We start from the raw sequence: 15,469 nt of genomic DNA, 5'->3' as shown, positions 1-15,469 counted from the left end.
TTTGATGTTTTGGGTATAAATAGAACTGGAGGGTGTGTGTGAGAGATATGCTGGAATAGCCAGTGTCACCCAAGAGGACTGGACTAGCCAATGCCTCAAGGGTCATAATTTCTGTTAATGTTTTAGTTCAATTTGATGCTTTGTTTTATGTTCTGTTCCACTTGCAATTTCAATTACTCTTTATGTTTATCATGTCATCAATTACTGTCAACATGTTCTAGATCATCAGTTGGGGCTTAGATGAAGCCTGAAGACCTTGTTGGGTAGCAAAATCTTAGTGAACACTCTTGTAGGTATAACTGAATTAGGATGTTAGTGTTCTTGGTGATCGAAGTCACCTGTGATTGAGTGTGCTGTAAGAAGACACTCAATGCTAGGGGTGAACTAGAGAATTTAGGGACTTAACCATCCACATTTAACTGAAGTAGGGAAGTAATGAAGTTTAGGGATCAAACATCACCTGTGATTGAGTGTGCCTTAAACAGACACTCAATGCTAGGGGTAATGCTAGTGAATTAAGCTAATTATCTTCCACTAATGCAGCCCTGGACCATAGGCAGGCTTGAACCTTAACCTAGGTCCATTAGGGACAAGATTTTAGTTCACAAGTAACACTGCCTAGATAGGTTAGATGGTGGAATCAAATCCCTAGTGTTCTTTAGTATTTTACCTCATCTTTGTTTACTTCTCTTTCACTGCCTTTGGTTATTTGCTCACTGTCCCTGCCCTTGGCTCACTGCCTTGGTCTTTCTCTTTGCTTCATTTTTATTGCCTCTGTAAATACCATTTTCACTGCCCCTGTAAACACCATCTTATTCATGTTTCATTGCTTTACTCCATTTGTTATGTAACTCACTGTCAAGGGAAACCACAAGCCCAGATCACTTTACTAAGCCCAGTACATTTCCAAAGGATCTAAAGGGTACTCAAAGCCCATTGACCACTCAAAAGCCCAATAGCAATTAGAACCCAAAATAGCTAGAAACTACCAAACACTCCCAATCTCTGTGGATCGACCCGTACTTGCACGAGCTACAACTGACGACCGTGCACTTGCGGTATTACTGTAGGCCCGTTTTATTACGCTTAATTTTACACATCTCCGGGCCCACCAAGTTTTTGGCGCCGCTGCCGGGGATTGGTGCTGTGTTTTTTTTGTAGCTATTTTTGCATTTCACTGCATAGCATTTGCATCTGCATCTGCTTCACTTCATTTGCTGTTGGACCTGCTGTTCTGAACCTGTTTTTCCTCTGCTGGGACGCCACCAAGGAAAAGAACCAAAGCCCAACTGGGTTTTTGCAACAATATCAGAGCAGCTGGGCTGTGCTTAAAAGGTAACCCATTTAAGAGAACCCGAATTGTGGGCTTCCAATTTTTAATTGTGGGCTTGTAATATTAAAGCCAATTTTTGGGCTTTTTATTTTCTGTTGGGTTTGTAATTAATTTTTGTGGGCTTGTTTGTTTAATTTGTGGGCTTGTTTTAATTTTTGTGAGCTTGTTTAATTTGGACTGGTATTTGTATTCTGGGTTTTTAAACCCAGCTGAGCTTGTAACCGATCACGCTAGGTTAACTCGTTAGTGGGCCGAGTACCCAAATTCTAGGCCGAGATTTTGGACTCAGTTTCACCAAACGTTTTCAAACCAGCTGAGCCAAAGCAAACACAAAACAAACAGTGGGCTTGCTCCCATTCAAAAACCAAAATTTTTTTCTTTTAAAAAAAAAATAAAAAAAAAATTTACTTGCTCCCAGATTTTAAAACCAAATTTTATTTTGCTCCCACATTAACAACCAAATTTTTTTCTTTTATCCCACCAAAACCAAATTTTTCCCAAAAATCCAAACCCTTTAAAAACCAAATTCTGAGCTTTGTACATTCTTTACTTAGCTTTTGAGCCAATCATGAATAGATCTTTTTCTACAGTTGGGGAGTACAACAAATCCCTTAGAAAACTTGCGTGTGGACATACTTCACGTTATGAACCTCCCATAGACCATGATGTCAATAGTCATAGGAATTATTATGGACATTTTCAAAGTCCCGAGCCTCAATACTTGAACCCTAATGACTATTCACACATGCATCATTCGCCACAACGTGAAAATGAACATTTTGCTAGTGCCTCACTCACACAATCATCTCTTGTGGATCAATTAGACGCTCGAATCGCAGCTTTAGAAATGCAATCACATGAGGAATCTGTCACATCTAATTTTCTTAGGCAACCTGAAATCTATGCATGTCCCGCATGTGGTAGTTTAGACCACCCTGTTGAGAATTGTCATAGTTTGCATGATTTTAGGCAATCTAGAGAAAATCCAAGGTATGAAATGCCCATAAATTGTGAGAATGGTAGTCATTGGGACCATAATCAATCCTTTGAGGGTTGCGATCAATCTTTTATAAACCCTAATGACCATGCACACATGTACCAATCACCACAATTTGAACATGAAGAATTTTGTACTCCCATGAATTTAGACTCCACCACAGAAGCTTTCAGACTCAGTGAGCAAAACTTCGATAGATCTACATCACGAATTCAGGCATATTTAGATCAGATTTTGCTTCACCTACAAAAGGAGGAAATTCATGAGGAAATGTATGTTGTCCCTAATGAAGTGTCTAGTCCCATTCATGTAAATGATGTTGAATATGAACCTAATTTAGAGGAACATGAATCGACTAATGACACCACCACTGTTAATGAGGACCAACATGCATGCTACCATGATGATGATTATGATGATTATGATGATATGTTAGAAGAACATGAAAATATTGTGGAACCTGTGGGTTCAATAACATATGGCTTCTCGCCCTCGACCTTCATGCATGTTGTTCTTTCTAATACTCATTGTAATTCATATGATTTTGATATTGACATGGGATTCGTACAATTATTCTGTGAAGATGAGCATGACATAGGAATAGCTGAATCTTCTGTGGACACTAATATGCATGAAAATATATTTGATGTGTCTGATTCTCTACCTAGGTCACATTGTGATATTTCTCCTGATTTGCCGATGCATGAGAATGAATTTGTTGATGATGTTGATGACTCTGATTGTGATCTTGCCGATTTGTTTAATGATTGTGAGCATGTTGTGACACTTGTAGAAGACTTAGGAGATGTTGATGTGATTAATAATGATGTGCCTATCGTCCTACATAAGTCACAATCTGATGGCCTTCCATCCAACCTAGATTTGGTTTGTACCGATATTGTCAAACCAATTTTTCTGAGAATGCCCAACCTAGGTTTGGAACTGTGTGCTTCCCAAGTCCTCTTGGACTATTTTGCTTCTAAGTATAATACATCTGAGGAACCACAGTTGGAATTAGCATGTTTGCCCGTCCCTAGCAAAGTTCATTTCGAGCTAGACCTTGTGCATGATGAACCCCCAAAACTGCGAGATTTTGTTTCCAAAATTTTATCCGTTGAAAAATCCAGGTTTGGGGGTAGCTCATTTTGTTTCACAGTTCACTTGCGTTTCTTTCCTGTTATATTGTGTGAAGCTGTTGAAACCTTTACACTTTGTCTTTTGGGTTGATCCTCAACTCTTTAGATTGTTAGTGTATGGTGAATTTTTTGTATATAATCCAGTAGATAAAATTTCTTAAAAACCCTTTTGTTCCTTTTGTATATATTTTGCTAATCCAATATGATCTCGGCTGACATATGATGGATTTTTGCCTTGAATAACGGAGTTCTAATATTTTTCGCCGAAATCGGGTATTCTCTTTCCTTTTTCTCTACTCAACATGATCCTCTTCATATGTTGTATTATAATTTTGTTCATATTTTGAAACATTGAGGACAATGTTTAGTTTAGGTTTGGGGGTGAAAAGTAGATACTTTGATAATATGCCATAATTGAAAACAAGAACTCCCTTCTTTTTGAAAAAAATGAAAAATCAAAATAAAAAATTAAAAAATTAAAAATCATAAAAAAATGGAGCTCATTTACCTTGAAATGTTGACTCTTGTGCAAATATGTAATTATTAGGAGTCTTAGTCTAGATATTTAGGCACCCTGATTCTAGCACAATTCACATAGTGATAAGAAATTTGCACGCGCACGATCTACCAATACATGTATGGCCTCGATCTTCAAGGTGTTTGATAGGAAGTTACGATTGCCAATCACTTTAGAATACTGAACGAAACTTGACTAGCTTGTTCTTTGGTTGGTTGGGATAGAAGGTGGAGGTTACATTAAGAAAGACAACCATCGAATTTAACTGGGTGCATCAAAAAGGGCTACCTCTTGCAAAGTGTCATGTAATCTTTTGTTTCCTTTTGTATTTGTATCAAAAGTGTTTTCTTTTGCAAAAAAAAAAAAAAAATAAATTCAAAAAAAAAAAAAAAAAAAAAAAAAAAAAAAAAAAAAAAAAAAAAAAAAAAAAAAAAAAAAAAATCAAGTATTTATCAATTCCATCATCTCTTGTTCCAAAAATAAAAAGAGAATAGTCAATGTAAATAAGAGTCATGTAAATAGTCATTTTGTTGTTTCATTGTAATAAGCAAGGAGGGTGTATGCCATTTATGTACAACGCGAGTAATTGTGAAATACCTCCAACTCATTCACAATTCTCGTAAAGTCCGGACAGCTAGCTAGATTTCGACCTTGGTTCTTAGCCTGAGAAACTATCTCTTGGTGATTAGTAGTCATAACTTCAGATCTTTCTTTACACATGTGTAGATACACTTTACACTCTTATCACATGTCTTTTTTTGTTATCAGTGCTAGGATTGTGCCTTTGATAGCTAGATTGACATCTCCATTTTGCTGTGAGCTTAACTGACTTGCACATGTCACATTTGATGGAATCTGAGCTTATATTTTGACCTATAACTTTGTAGGTACGTTCTAAGCAAACCTTCACGAGACTTCAACTCGTCCACTAGGGACACTTAGTGGTTTAAAAGTCTTAGTGCATACGCTAAATGCATTCGAGAGACCAGCGACAGTGGTATAGGTAGGATTTCCTTAGTTTTGTTTTACTTGAGGACAAGTAAAATTCAGGTTTGGGGGTATTTGATGAGTGCCAAATATTGTATATATTTATCCCTTTTTGTTGGCATTTAACTCATCTTTTGTGCATTAATTCTACATTTTATCCCATATTCTGTATTTTCATTGTTTTCAAGAATAAATATTTTTCTTACTTAATTTTGCATTTTTAGGTAATAAATAAAGTTTGGATGAATAGCAGAGCGGAAAAGAGCAGAAAAGTAGTGAAAAGCCGGGAGAAATTACACAAGGAAGCCGCGAAGAATGTTGTGCACAAGACCAAAAGGCTAGAAGTGGGCTTGAAGAAGAAGAATTGTCCTTAAAGAAGATATGGGCTTGGCATACCCAAGGCCCAAAACCCTTACTCAACCACATTTCCACTATCCAAGCCCGTCTCGGATTTCAGCCGTCAGATCGAAGCATCTCAGCATCCTACGGTCGCTCCATCATCGCACATCAAACTCCGAAGCCCCCGCTTTACATCGCAACGCCCATCTCCATCTTGGGTCGTCCGTTTTGCTACATCCCTTCATCCGACGGTCGCTCCACGCTTACCTCCGTATCGTCGTTGGATCCACCTACCATCTTCCCATCCATCGCTCCTTGTCGCAGATCATCAAACCGCGCTATCCCCGCTTCACACCGTAGAACCCGATACCCTATACCCAAACAAACACTTCCTTTCTCCCAAAACAGTCGAGCTCCTTCCCCTTCTCCCAAAATCAGTTGCAGAACCACCACCACCTCCATGCCCTGTCTCTGCAAATTGTCACTACCTCGCCTTCTCCACCACCATCACTTCTTCCCCGACCGTAGCAGATACCACCATCACGTCCCCTTCTTCTCTAGCCATCTATTACATCAACTTCTCAACCCGAAAACCCTAGTTTAGAAGTTGATGAAATAGGTGAGGTTAGAGACAGAAATTGAAGCAGCCGAGAAGAGCAGGAAGGTCAGAGGAAGCATGGGTCGAGACTACATGGAAGAAATTTCCTCGATTTGGGTGAGTATCACTAACCCTAATTTCTCTGTAATTTGGGGGTTTCTCTAGAAACCCTAATTCATGTTGGGACCGTACCAGGAGAGGATTAGAGTAGGGAAATGGGCTCAATTAGACCCATGACATTAGAAAAACAGTAAACCTAATTGTACTGTTTTATTTTGGGATTTTGGGAAAATGGGTGATAACCCTAATTTGATGTTTTGGGTATAAATAGAACTGGAGGGTGTGTGTGAGAGGATATGCTGGAATAGCCAGTGTCACCCAAGAGGACTGGACTAGCCAATGCCTCAAGGGTCATAATTTCTGTTAATGTTTTAGTTCAATTTGATGCTTTGTTTTATGTTCTTGTTCCACTTGCAATTTCAATTACTCTTTATGTTTATCATGTCATCAATTACTGTCAACATGTTCTAGATCATCAGTTGGGGCTTAGATGAAGCCTGAAGACCTTATTGGGTAGCAAAATCTTAGTGAACACTCTTGTAGGTATAACTGAATTAGGATGTTAGTGTTCTTGGTGATCGAAGTCACCTGTGATTGAGTGTGCTGTAAGAAGACACTCAATGCTAGGGGTGAACTAGAGAATTTAGGGACTTAACCATCCACATTTAACTGAAGTAGGGAAGTAATGAAGTTTAGGGATCAAACATCACCTGTGATTGAGTGTGCCTTAAACAGACACTCAATGCTAGGGTAATGCTAGTGAATTAAGCTAATTATCTTCCACTAATGCGGCCCTGGACCATAGGCAGGCTTGAACCTTAACCTAGGTCCATTAGGGACAAGATTTTAGTTCACAAGTAACACTGCCTAGATAGGTTAGATGGTGGAATCAAATCCCTAGTGTTCTTTAGTATTTTACCTCATCTTTGTTTACTTCTCTTTCACTGCCTTTGGTTATTTGCTCACTGTCCCTGCCCTTGGCTCACTGCCTTGGTCTTTCTCTTTGCTTCATTTTTATTGCCTCTGTAAATACCATTTTCACTGCCCCTGTAAACACCATCTTATTCATGTTTCATTGCTTTACTCCATTTGTTATGTAACTCACTGTCAAGGGAAACCACAAGCCCAGATCACTTTACTAAGCCCAGTACATTTCCAAAGGATCTAAAGGGTACTCAAAGCCCATTGACCACTCAAAAGCCCAATAGCAATTTAGAACCCAAAATAGCTAGAAACTACCAAACACTCCCAATCTCTATGGATCGACCCGTACTTGCACGAGCTACAACTGACGACCGTGCACTTGCGGTATTACTGTAGGCCCGTTTTATTACGCTTAATTTTACACATCTCCGGGCCCACCAACAGACGTGTGGGGATTAGTTTTTCCCAATGCTAAATGTCTCCTATATATAGTCTTCAAATCAGGGTTTTGCCTTATTTACAAAGCAATCAATATTCACCGTTAGATGAAAACCTGATATAGATTCAAGCTAATATTTCTCAACCGTTAGATCGAAAACTTAGCTTGTCACACACACTTGAGATATACGTTTAATGGGTTTGTGAAAACCGTGCCCAAACGTGTACGTGTATGTTGGTTCAACATAGTAACCCAAAAGGTCAACCATATGAGCATTTCATATTAACCTTGTTCTTCTTCACCATAACTAGTTCAATTGACTCAAATGAACTAGTTAGAGAGTTGTTCAATTGCTATGAGATCTTATGTAACTACTGCATCCTTAGTAATTTAAGTTTCATGTTCAGAGCACATCTTTAGATCATGACCCACTCAAGTACGCAAACAAGTTCGCGGATTTAAGACAACCGAGAGAGTTTTTCCAAATTCAGCAGAAAATCTCGGCAAAGAGACTTCCGCCAGTTCGCGGAATAGGTTCGCGGACTTAACACGCAATCGAGTTTTTGGGAAATCCCAGCAGAAATTCTCGGCAAGAGAACTTCCGTCAGTAAGCGGACTGAGTTCGCAAACTGAGTTCGCGGACTTGGCAAATCCAATTCCTCCGGATTCTCTCAATCAACAAAGTTCGCAAACTTCGGATTAAGGAATAGGACTTATGCACATATGTGTTTCCACACAATGCTTATATCCATCATTGGTTATATAGACCTAAACTCTCATTCCAACCATTGAAACATTCTTAGAGGACGTTATATAGTTGTTACACTATTTCTAGTCAAAGCGATTGAAACAATATGACTTTCGTCATTAGGTGAAGATAAACCCGATCAAAGCGAAACGCTTTACCAACACATGATTTCGAGATATAGATAGGCGAGATATACTCGGCTCGAAATATCAAATGTGTATGATCCAATCTATATAACATACGACTTTTGTCTCATAAGAAGTAGGAGATAGAAGAGATAGACTTTTGAGTGATAGATAAGTCAAGTCTCCACATACCTTTTTTTTGATGAAGTTCCACGGTTCCTTGAGTAGATCTTCGTCGTTGTATGATGAATCGCCATGAAGTCCTTGAGCTCAACTACACTTTTCTATCCTAGTCCGAGACTTAGCTATGTAGACTAGAAATCAAGACTCATAGTTTTGATCACTAACATTGACAAACGTGCTTGAGATAGCAACGCATGCGAGGTCGACCGAGCTATGCTCTAACAGTGTTGTTACTGGTGGAGCTGTCTATTCGGAGAGGAAAGTACCCTAATTAGGCGAAATCTCTTACGACCGCTCGTTTTAAAGACTTCTTTGGGATTGGGAAGCTCTACGAGTACCGTTGTTGGAAACTAGATAATTACAGTTTATTATTAGTATTCGATTGATTTGATTGACTAGCGATTGTTGAAGTTTGATTGCACGTAGTTTGTTTATGCTTGAGAATCTTCTCTTCTGATATAAGATTCACTCAAATTAGATCGAAATATCGACGGGGATATTTAGAACTGTTTGTAGATCTAAAGACGTCTTGTGATAATTCATCGTTAACAGACTTCGTTTTGTGTGTGATTGATCACAAGAGATTCAAGTTGTTTGCGTGCAGGTGTTTATTGAAGATATAAGAAGATTTGAAGACAAAGAAGATTTCTTTTTTTAGTTCATAATCTTTTGTGTGCACAAAACTTGATCGGCTGGGGGATCCAACTATAATCGGTTTATCTTTGTGATAATCTTGATTGATTAGTTGAGTAGATCGGCATCAATACAATTCTTTGTGATTAAGAGTATTGATTTCATAGTCTAAACAATTACTTTGGTAGTTGTTAAATAGATAGATCTAAGAACCTGACAAAGGAGTTTATTAGGATAAACGGAAGAGCCTTTTGTCAAACTCATATCACGTTGTTTGAAAAGAGTTGTTACCGAAAAGATTTGTTGTTCCTTTACTGTTTGGAATACGAACCAAAGGAATTGTTCCAAGTGCATGACTTATTACAAGTTGGAGGCGCAGGGATACTGAGGGAACTAGGTGAACTATAGGTTTAGTTGCTTGGTCTCAACTATACGAAGTTGGTTTAGATTTTGTATAGAGGCTTAATTCTGAGAGTATTCAATTCTGGACAAGGTCCCGGGGTTTTTCTGCATTTGTGGTTTCCTCGTTAACAAAATCTTGCTGTGTCTTTTACTTTTCTATTTCCGCAATTATAATTGTTTTTATTATTATTAGAAGTAAAATACACAAACGTTAATTCCTAATTACTTGATAGCAATCCTATTGTGTTTGATTAAGTCCGAACCTATTATCAAGTAATCATACTTCGTTGTTGTATTATATCGATCTTGTATCCATAGTCAATCATACAAGTTATCTTGTTGTCGTATTGTCTCGATCTTGTATCCATAGACGATCACATGAAGTGTGAACCGATTAGTTGTATTGTCTCGACTCAGTCCATAGATAATCACTTTCGGAGAAAGAACTTATAAGTGGAAAAGTTTTAGATTGAGGTATATTAGGGTACCCCGGTCTTTTCAAATATGTTTTCGAAATACTTTCTAAAAAAAAAAAAAAAAAAAAACTCAGTTAGATTCCCTAATAATCATATAAGTGGACCATAGTGGCGGTTGTAGTGGTGTTAAGGGAAAGACGCTATGGTTTGATTGGAAGTGGTGGTGGTGGAAGTTGTTTCAGTAAAAACAGTAGTGGTGATGGTGTAATTATGGTAGTGGGAACTATTGGTGAACAATGGTTCCCAGTGAGTAATTTCACGCCGTCTCACGTATTTCCACATAAATAGCTTAACTTTATTTTTTTCAATGATGATGGATAGTAAAGTATATTAGTTATTGTTATAGTATATTGTTATTAGAATTAAGTGGTTAACCATTTGACTTACTAGATAATCATGGTTTCATTATTTTTGTGCAGCAAATAACCTCATATTTGGAAGGTTAATGTCGTAGAATGTCTGGAAATTTTGAAAAACTAAAACTACATCTTATGTGAGTAAAAATGAATTGTCATATGAAATGATTTAACGTGTTATAACATAATAGCTTGAGTAAATGAATTAGTTTTCCTTTATGTTATTTAAATAGTAAGAACATATATGTATAATCGGAGAGTCCACACAGATTTGCATGAAGCACCGATAACTCTTCTAAGATTCCAGTAATTTGAGAGAATTTTATACACAAAATCAGTACTGAGTCATACGATACATATATTATATTTATAAAATATTAAAATTTAGGTGGTTGAAGTTCTAGTATTAGAGAGGCTACATGATCAGTATAGAATAATTGTAGCTATTAATAGAATTGTATTCTCGACTATGTCGTGCAATATGAGATAGGAATACATACCTCATGTTTCTGATACATGACCATAAATACATAAAATTTCTATATATTTTATATTTCTTTTACTAGGCAGAGGCGAATTTACAAATATTTCTTTTTATAAAAATTCCACCGTCAACACCAGCCAAGAAAGAAATGCACAAAAGAAAATAGAAAAATGTACCAAAGAAAAGAAAATAAAAACTAAAAAGATATATAGCTAGCGAGCGGCTTGAAATAGAAATCCATCCAATTGACCATCACCATGTTGATAAGAAATGTCTGCAAACTACTTAAACTCGAAATCCCAAGAACTGATTATGTATTTAACGATATTAATTATCTGATTCAAAGACTGAAACTTGTTGTAAGCCCTATCGTTTCTAGCATTCCACAAGCACCAAAGAATAGCTGGTGGAATAGTGTTCCAAAATTTTCTTTCGCGAGTACCACCATTTAACAATTGCCAAGAAATTAAAGCAGATTCAACAGAATTTGGAGTAGTGAAGAACCAGTTAAGCTCTTTAGTGAAATAAGTCCATACACCTCTAGCAGTTGAACAATGTAGCAACAAATGTGTTGAAGTCTGATCTTTTTTGCAAAATAGACATGTAGAAGGAATATCCTGATCTCTACAAATCAGGTTGTCTCTTGTTGATAGTTTATCATGAAACGAACACCATAGAAAGAAGATAATATTTGGTGGTACCTTTAGTTGGCATATTAAAGCGAATTTATCATAAGCAAAATTATACTTTAGATCCACATCGATGTTATCATATGAATGAACCAATTTCTCATAACATAATTTGACCAAGAATAAACCTTTAGTTGTCCATCCGAACAAATTTTCATCATCTAAAACCTTGAATTTCTGTAGGGCGTCCTTAACAAGATTGAGTTCTACCCTTGCAGCTAGAGATAGGTAACTAGGAAGAAGCAACTTAGGCAAAACAGAAACGAAGTCATCATCTAGAATTTCACTTACCAACTTGAGTTTGGATCTGGCGGAAGAATAAAGAGATGGAAAAATACAACACATGGGTGCTGATAAAATCCAACTATCTTCCCAAAACCTAACATACCAACCATTTGGCACTTTTAGCCTTGTATTTCGAAGAAATAGACTATTCTTTTGCACAATGCGCTTCCGTTCAGTGATGCCAAAGTTGGTGGTTATTGGTCGGCCTAAAGTAGGTTGCTTATCTGGATGGTTCCTTAGTAGTCCATCCAACTCATTTGATGCTTGTTCAGGTATGTATGATGTAGTTCTTTTCAGGTAATCTTCCCTAAAAGTTTTTTCGCTGCTCCATTGGCTCATGAAATTCTCAACCTAATGTAATTAATAAAAATATCATAATTTTGGTTAATTACGAAGTTTTCCATAAGTGAGATTGACAATGTCACCACAAATATGGCAAATACCATAACTAACCTCTTTATATGACAGTTCTTCCAATGCGGTTATATTCTTATTTGCAACAAGCTTTCTTACATTCTTTAGAAGTGATTTGTACTTGTTGTAGTATTGTAAATTGTAATTCAGATTTTGTAAAGCGACAATAAAATCAATCACCTCATGGAAAAAAATAAAATATGATATAGTTAACATATAAAATGAGATTGAGATAATATATAAACTAGATAATTGTCGCAAACAGTGGGGCCAAGCATAATCTTTTCAAAGCAATACATTTTTTTCATTCCTAATTTATTAATTCACAGTTTGTGGCGCGCGTCACTAATTTGGAATAGATATATCAAATATTTGCGGATTTATAACTGGTGCTATCATACCCGATCCATGATTCTTTCTTCTTCGCCCGTGGTTAACCTGATATTGACCTGTTTTTCTGGGTAAAATATCGGTTGCGAAATTCTTCAACTGTTGATCAAATTTCTCGATTTTTCTTTTCAATTTTTCAGTATTACACTACAGTAAAACTTTGATGAATTAATAGTTTTCGGACTGTTAGATTCTATCAATTTAGCGAAGTATTAATTTATCGGTAAATTAATAAGTTATTATTATATCGAAACATACCAAATTTAGCTTTAAATTTCTAAGATAAGTGTGTAGTATCAAATATCTAGAGATTTTATTTTCAATTTAAATTATTTTCTAATTATTTTATGGCATATTATATTGTAAATGTATTTAATGTTAAAATTAAAAAAAAAAACAAAAAAAAACAATAGAATCATTTCGGAACATCTCAACATAGTACAAAAAAAATTAAAGATGAAGTCCAATATATTATAAATGTGAACAAAAACAAATAACCGTAAATAATAAGCACCTAGATATGTTATCACACAAATATAATAGTTGGGTCCTATTGGAAACTTAAAACTTTTATTATCTTATAAATTTAGCGGGGTTATTATTTTAGCACACGAAACCAAATTAGAACTGGCAAAAAATATTATCCAGCGAAGATATAATTCTAGAGTTCTACTGTACGGAAAGAATTTTGAAGAAAAATAACTTTAGATTGATCAAATTGAAGAGTTGGGTTTTTTTTTCTTTCAAAGACATCATTACGTTTAGTCATCACATAGAAGGTCTTCTCTTTATTCGGCCAATGAAATAGCCATAGCTATCAATCATAGCCCAAAACGTGACCTGTGGATTGGGATATTAACAAAATGTCACTGGTGACCAAATCGTACATTTCTAAGAAAAATAAGAGGATGTTGGACCAAGCAAAGCAAAGTGGCCAAATGAGTGTGTAATATGGAGAAGAATAAAGTCTCTAAGAAGAAGATTTGTCTCTTGGAAAGTAACTCATTGTTACAGAGAAACAAATAAAGCAGCTGATCATCTTGTAGGGTTGTATCCTAGTAATATTTGGGTGGAGCTTCGACATGATGATTTCTCTCCTGACTTTAGAGAAATCCTAACTGCTGACAAGGCTCAACAGATTTACCATAGGCGCAGCAGTAGATAGTTTGTTTATTTTCTGCTTGTTTTCTGTTTTTATTTTTATGTTTCTTTTTTCTTTGGTTTGGTGTCCTTAACCCAGCGGGTCTTGTCAAAATTAAAAAAGAAAAGAAAATGAGTGTGTAATAAAGTTACGGATCGAGAGGGACTAAAACAGAGCAAATATAAGCCACTCTAGCTAGAACCCTCTTTTGATGCCATAATGCAAGATTAAAAGAGGATTAGAGGTTAAGAAAATAAACATAAAGTGAAAGATAAGTTAGAGGTTAACAGGCTAATAAGTAAATCATGATCCCCACCGTCAGAAATTAATTTTTTTTTTTTAACGGGATGGAAACCATCATACCTCTTCACTTCGCTGTCCTTTTAGTTTCACCAACAACTTTTCTTCCGTAGTCCGTTTTTTGACTGCCCTTGCCAATTTAAGTTCCAATGAAGCAATCTCGTTATTCATAGATTTCCACTTTTCCTCGACATTCTTAACCCTTGCACTAAAGACTTGCTTTTACCTTTTTAATTTATCCAAATCCACCGTATCCTTAAGCAACGAATTAGAAATAAGTGATTTACGAAATCGAAATCGGCTTTATGGTTGGTTTAGATTAAAAAAAATAAATCTTATGAATAGAAGCTACATAAACACTTACATTTATTTGTTTACGGGAAGAATTACAACTATACCGATCGGAATAGATTGGGCGGCCAACCCACTGCATTGAATCATTAAAACGTTTCTGTTTCAAGGCATCATTGACAATAATTTCCTGTCTAGTCTCTTCAAGCTGTTTAATCTTTTCAAGAAGTTGTTTCTCCTCAATGAAGGTATTTTTTGCACATCCTGTCCGAAAATGCAACCTACAGACCTGTTTTGAATATCTATTAACTACGTTGTTGTTGTTGTTGTTCAAAGGTACGATATATGGCATATAACATTTTGTCTAATTAAAAATGGAAAAGCAAACAAAGAAAATGTTTAAACTTGCACGGTGATTAAGCTCTCTCTCCGATGAGCATCTATCATCGCCCTTCTTCGGAATTGTATCGAATCTAGCCCGAAGATTCCCCATATCAGCTTGACGTTTGTAGTCTATTTTAGTCCTTTTCTCATTTATGACATTCTTGTATCTGTCATCTTCACGGACTAAATCAAACAACTGCGACCTCAACCGTCCTCTATTGGCATCATCATTAAGCTGAGCTCAAAGATTCAGAAATTAGAAAATATCAAAGATAGGTAGTAGTCTTGCCATAACATATTTACCTACTGTTTTATCAAAAATACATGTGGTTACTCGTTAGTATACCTTTTTTCGTTCTATTGTTCGGCGAATCAGTTTGCAAGTTTGGTCCAAAAAATTTATCTGCTCTTCCGCCTTATAAATTTTGGTTTCTAGCTCACGATTTTGATATGTCCGATATTTCACGAAATAAAAAGAACGAATACAGTTAGATTTTGGCAATTTATCAACATGTTCATCAAGTTCTGGATTCTGATACTTTATATCGTTGCATCTTTCATCCCGTTCCGTTAATGTCAATGATGGGAACTCGGCTTCCATAGCTCCTATAGCCTGACAAAATAAAAAAGAAATCAATAAAACCAATCTGAATTCTCGTTTTTACAACATGGCCATATACAGTGTTCTACACTGAAATTTCTAATGTAAATTTTAAGCAGCAATCTTACACATGAAAGGAAAGAAATGATCCATAATTCTAAACAAATTATGAACCTTACGCTTATAACTCAGAGAGTAAAAGAGAGAGGCACAGATAGAGATAGTTTATACCTTGAG

The sequence above is a fragment of the Papaver somniferum genome, chromosome 7, assembly GCF_003573695.1.
Source record: "Papaver somniferum cultivar HN1 chromosome 7, ASM357369v1, whole genome shotgun sequence".
NCBI classification, from domain to species: domain Eukaryota; kingdom Viridiplantae; phylum Streptophyta; class Magnoliopsida; order Ranunculales; family Papaveraceae; genus Papaver; species Papaver somniferum.
This window is presented reverse-complemented; position numbering follows the sequence as displayed.